Here is a 6744-nt window from a genome sequence, read left to right as displayed (position 1 = left end):
GAATCCCTGAAGGGGAGGAGAAAGAAAGAAGTCTAGAAGATATAGTGGAACAAGTTCTTCATGAAAATTTTCCCAATCTCGTGAATGGAACCAGAGTTCATGTACTAGAGGCCGAACAGTCTCCACCCAAGATTATACATTCCAAAAAAAATCAAGGCACCTGAAAGTCAAATTGAGGAATCATAATTGTAGGTATAATCTCTTGAAAGCCACTAGGACAAAGAGGCTCCTTACTTACAGAGGAAAGCCCATCAGAATAACATCAGACCTGTCCACAGAGATCTGGCAAGCCAGAAAGGGCTGGCAAGATATATTCAGGGCATTCAATGAGAAGAACATGCAGCCAAGAACACTTTATCCAGCAAGACTGACATTCAAGATGGATGGAGAGATAAAGAGTTTCCAAGACTGGCAAGGCTTAAAAGACTATACAACCACCAAGCTGACACTGCAGGAAATATTAAGGGGGGCTCTATAAAAGAGGAAAAATCCTAAGAATAGCATTGAACAGAAATATAGAGACAATCTACAGAAAAAAAAAAGACTTCAAAGGTAACACAATGTCAATAAAAACATATCTATCAATAATCACTCTCAATGTGAATGGCCTAAATGTGCACATAAAATGGCACAGGGTTGCAGACTGGATAAAACGACAGGACCCATCCATATGTTGTCTACAAGAGACCCATTTTGAACCTAAAGATACACCCAGACTGAAAGTAAAGGGATGGAAAAGCATCTTTCATGCCAATGGGCCTCAAAAGAAGGCTGGGGTAGCGATTCTCATATCAGATAAATTAGATTTTAAACTAAAGACTGTAGTCAGAGATACAGAAGGACAATACATCATTCTTAAAGGGACTATCCACCAAGATGACCTAACAATTGTAAATATCTATGCCCCCAATATGGAAGCAGCCAACTACATAAGAAAATTGTTAATCAAGATAAAGAATCATATTGATATGAATACATTAATGGTAGGAGATCTTAACATGCCTCTCTCAGAAAGAGACAGATCATCGAAGCAGAAAATCAATAAAGAAACAAAAGCATTGAATGACACGCTGGACCAGATGGACCTCATAGATATATACAGAACATTCCACCCTAAAACAACAGAATACTCATTCTTCTCAAGTGCACACGGAACCTTCTCAAGAATAGACCACATACGGGGTCACAAATCAGGACTCAACCGATACCAAAAGACTGAGATAATTCCCTGCATATTCTCAGATCACAATGCTTTGAAACTGGAGCTCAATCACAAGGAAAAGTTCAGAAGGAACTCAAACATCTGAAAGCTAAAGACCACCTTGCTTAAGAATGCTTGGATCAACCAGGAGATCAAAGAAGAACAATTCATGGAAACCAACGAGAATGAAGACACTTCGGGCCAAAACCTATGGGATACAGCAAAGGCAGTCCTAAGGGGGAAATACATAGCCATCCAAGCCTCCCTCAAAAAAATTGAAAAATCCAGAACACAGCAGCTGTCTCTACACCTTAAAGAACTGGAGAATCAACAACAAATCAAACCAACTTCACACATAAGAAGGGAAATAATCAAGATTAGAGCTGAGATCAATGAGGTAGAAACCAGAGATACAGTAGAACGTATCAATGAAACTAGAAGCTGGTTTTTTTGAAAGAATCAATAAGATCAATAAACCATTGGCCACACTAATCCAAAAGAAAAAAGAGAAAGCCCAAATTCATAAAATTATGAATGAAAAGGGAGAGATCACAACTAACTCCAAGGAAGTAGAAACAATCATCAGAAGTTATTATCAACAGTTATATGCCGATAAGCTAAGCAACCTGGATGAAATGGATGCATTCCTGGAAAACTATAAACTCCCAAAATTGAACCAGGAAGAAATTGAAAACCTGAATAGACCAATATCTAGTAACGAGATTGAAGCAGTGATCAAAAACCTCCCAAAAAACAAGAGCCCAGGACCTGACAGACCCCATGGGGAATTCTACCAAACTTTCAAAGAAGAAATAACACCTATTCTCCTGAAGCTGTTTCCAAAAATTGAAGCAGAAGGAAAACTTCCAGACTCTTTCTATGAAGACAGCATTACCCTGATCTCCAAACCAGGCAAAGACCCTACCAAAAAGGAGAATTTCAGACCAATATCACTGATGAATATGGATGCTAAGATTCTCAACTAGATCCTAGCAAACAGCACATTAAAAATATTATCCACCATGACCAGGTGGGATTCATCCCTGGGCTACAAAGATGGTTCAACATTTGCAAATCAAGCAATGTGATAGAACAAATTAATATGAGAAGAGAGAAGAACCACATGGTCCTCTCAATCGATGCAGAAAAAGCATTTGACAAAATCCAGCATCCGCTCCAGATTAAAATGCTTCAAAGTATAGGGATAGAGGGAACATTCCTGAACTTCATCAAATCTATCTATGAAAGACCCACAGCAAATATCACCCTCAATGGGAAAAAGCTTGCAGCCTTCCCATTGAGATCAGGAACACGACAAGGATGCCCACTCTCACCACTCTTGTTCAACATAGTATTAGAAGTCCTAGCAACAGCAATCAGACAACAAAGAGAAATAAAAGGTATCCAAATTGGCAATGAAGAAGTCAAACTCTCTCTCTTCGAGATGACATGATTTTTTATATGAAAAACTCAAAAGACTCCACCCCCAAACTACTAGAACTCATAAAGCAATTCAGCAACGTGGCAGGATACAAAGTCAATGTACAGAAATCAGTGGCTTTCTTATACACTAATGATGAAAATACAGAAAGGGAAATTAGAGAATTGATTCCATTTACTATAGCACCAAGAACCATAAGATAGCTGGGAATAAACCTAACCAAAGAAGTAAAGGATCTGTATTCGAGGAACTACAGAACACTCATGAAAGAAATTGAAAAAGACACAAAAAGATGGAAGACCATTCCATGCTCTTGGATCGGAAGAATAAACATTGTTAAAATGTCTATACTGCCTAGAGAAATCTATACTTTTAATGCCCTTCCAATCAAAATCCCACCGGTATTCTTCAAAGAGCTGGAGCAAATAATCCAAAAATTTGTATGGAGCCAGAAGAGACCCCGAATCACTAAGGAAGTGTTGAAAAACAAAAATAAAACTGGGGGCATCACACTACCTGATTTCAAGCTTTACTACAAAGCTGTGATCACCAAGACAGCATGGTACTGGCATAAAAACAGACACATAGACCAGTGGAACAGAGTAGAGAGCCCAGATATGGACCCTCAACTCTATGGGCAAATAATCTTCGACAAAGCAGGGAAAAGTATACAGTGGAAAAAAGACAGTCTCTTCAATAAATGGTGCTGGGAAAACTAGGCAGCTAGATGTAGAAGAATGAAACTTGACCATTCTCTTACACCGTACACAAAGATAAACTCAAAATGGATAAAAAACCTCAACGTGAGACAGGAATCCATCAGAATCCTAGAGGAGAACATAGGCAGTAATCTCTTCGATATCAGCCACAGCAACTTCTTTCAAGATATGTCTCCAAAGGCAAAGGAAACAAAAGCGAAAATGAACTTTTGGGACTTCATCAAAATCAAAAGCTTCTGCACAGCAAAGGAAACAGTCAAGAAAACAAAGAGGCAACCCACGGAATGGGAGAAGATATTTGCAAAGGACAGTACAGACAAAAGGTTGATATCCAGGATCTATAAAGAACTCCTCAAACTCAACACACACAAAACAGATAATCATATCAAAAAATGGGCAGAAGATATGAATAGACACTTTTCCAATGAAGACATATAAATGGCTTTCAGACACATGAAAAAATAAATAAATTTTTAAAAAATACGCAATGTGAAAAAGTTTCTTCAATAAATCGTGCTGGGAAACTTGGACAGCTACATGCAAAAGAAGGAAACTGGACCACTTTCTCACACCATACCCACAAAAACAAATTGAAAAATGGACTGAAGACCTACATGTGACAGCTAAAACCATAAAATTCCTAGAAGAAAACATAGGCAGTAATTTTTTCTCACATCAGCCACAGAAGCATTTTTCTAGACCCGTCTCCTGAGGTAAGGGAAATAAAACCAAAATGAAACCATTGGGACTACATCAAGAAACCATGGGACTGGGACTGGGACTACATCAAGATAAAATGGTTCTGCACAGCACGGGACACCATCAACAAAGCAAAAAACGTACTGAATGGAAGAAGATATGTGCAAATGACATATCTAATAAGAGATTACCATCCAAAATAGATAAAGAACGTAAACAATAAAACACCAAAAAAAAAAAAAACCCAAAAAAACAAAAAAAAATCTGATTAAACAGGTAGAAGACAGGAATAAACATTTCTCCAAAGAGGATGTGCAGATGGTCCACAGACCCAGGAGAAGGGGCTCATCGTCACTCAGCATCAGGATACGCCAATCAAACCACAATGAGAGACCACTTCACACCTGTCAGAACAGCCAGAATCAAAAAGGCCAGAAGTGACAAGTGTGGCAAGCATGTGGAGAAAAAGAAGTCTTTGTGCACCGTTGGTGGGAATGCAAGATGGTGCAGCCACTGTGCATGACTGCACAGCGGTGCCGCAGAAATTAGAACTAGAGTCACCGCATGGTCCAGTAATAGCACGCTTTGAGCATTTACCCAAAGAAAACAAAAACGCCAATTTGAAAATATATGTGCAGCCCTGTTTATTGAATTATTATTATTATTATTATTATTATTGCTGTTGCTGTTGTTGTTGTAGTAGCCAATATATGGAAGTAACAAGAGTGTCTGCTGATAGATGACATGGTAGAGAAGATGTGGTGTGCACGCACACACACAGACATGCACACGAGCGTGCACACACACATGCACATGCACACACACACACAAGAATATTACTTGGCCATAAAGGATGAGCTCTCACTATTTGCAACAACATAGATGGAACTGGAGGGTTTGGTGCTAAGTCAAGTCAGTCAGAGAAAGACAAACGCCGTATGATTTCACTTGTATGTGGAATTGAAGAAATAAAACAAATAAACAAAGGGAAAAAAGAGATAAACCAAAAAACAGACTCTTAACCATGGAGAATTAAGGGTTGCCAGAGGGGAGGTCAGTGGAAGGAATGGGATAAGGAACACACTGACCACCGTGAGCACTGGGAAATGTACAGAATTGTCGAATCACTATTTTGTGCACCTGAAAACAACGTAACCCTGTGTGCTAATTATACTTGGATTTAGTAAATAACAACTGAACCTTAAGGAAGGACGTCCTATGCAAAATGGCAAGAAAACTATAAAGTAACTAGAAACAAATCTAATAAAAGATTATAAGCCTTACCAGACAAAGTATTAATTTCTATTGACAGACATATAAAAATGTAAGAAATGAAGAATTATGTTAAGTTTTTGTATGGGAATGATCCTTATTATGAAGACGTTCATACTCTCCATACAGATCTCTATATTCAGTACATTGCTAACAAAATCCCAACAAAAATTTCTATTTCAAAATATAATTCTAAAGTGCATGTGGAAAACGGGGGGCGGGGTTAGTGTAAACCAAGCCACTCCCAGAGCACAACACAGTGTGGGAAAGGGACGGTGACTGAATCGGACCTACCTCACAAAGATCTGATTTAAAAGCTACAGTATCTTTCCTTCCCTTCCCCTCTGTTCATCTGTTTTGTTTCTTAAATTCCACATGAGTGAAATCCTATGTATGTGTCTTCTCTGGCTGACTACTTCGCTTAGCACATTACCCTCCACATCCACCACATCGTTGCAAATGAGAAGATCTCCTTCTTTCTGTTGGCGGAGAAATGTTTGCTGTCTACGTACACCACATCTTCTTTATCCATTCATCTGTGGGAGGCAAAACCTAAGAGATGCTGAACTCTAGGAAACAAACTGAGGGTGGCTGGAGGGGGCAGGGGGATGGGGAACCTGGGGGACGGGCATTAAGGAGAGCACTGGATGGAATGAGCACTGGGTGTTCTATGCGAATGATGAATCACTGAATTCTACCCTTGAAACTAATAATACAGTGTGTGTTAACTAAATTGATTTTATTTTAAGATTTTATGTATTTATTTGACAGACGGAGATCACAAGTAGGCAAAGAGGTAGGCAAAGAGAGAGGGAGAAGCAGACTCCCCTCCGAGCAGAGCCCAATGTGGGGCTCAATCCCAGGACCCTGAAATCATGACCCGAGCCAAAGACAGATGCTTTAACCCACTGAGCCACCCAGGCACCCCAACTAAACTGAATTTAAGTAAACAATCAAAAATAAAAGCTACAGTGGTTAAGACTTCTGGGCACATGGATGGACAAATGAATCGAAGGAACAGAAGAGCCCAGAGGCACAGGTGGTCAGTATAAAACTCTGCTTCATAACACTGGTGGGGTAGACAAACTATTTATTAAATGGAGCTAGTAGTTTTTTAACACAAAATAAAAAAATATAGATCCCTTCTCCCTATCCTGGAGAAAAGCCATTACAAATGGATGAATACTTCTGTGTGAAAAGCAAAACTATTACATTTTAAAAGACAATGTAAGGGCGCCTGGGTGGCTCAGTGGGTTAAGCCGCTGCCTTCGGCTCAGGTCATGATCTCAGGGTCCTGGGATCGAGTCCCGCATCGGGCTCTCTGCTCAGCAGGGAGCCTGCTTCCTCCTCTCTCTCTCTCTGCCTGCCTCTCTGCCTACTTGTGATCTCTCTCTCTGTCAAATAAATAAATA

Source organism: Mustela nigripes, chromosome 17, assembly GCF_022355385.1.
Source record: "Mustela nigripes isolate SB6536 chromosome 17, MUSNIG.SB6536, whole genome shotgun sequence".
In the NCBI taxonomy this organism is placed as follows: domain Eukaryota; kingdom Metazoa; phylum Chordata; class Mammalia; order Carnivora; family Mustelidae; genus Mustela; species Mustela nigripes.
This window is presented reverse-complemented; position numbering follows the sequence as displayed.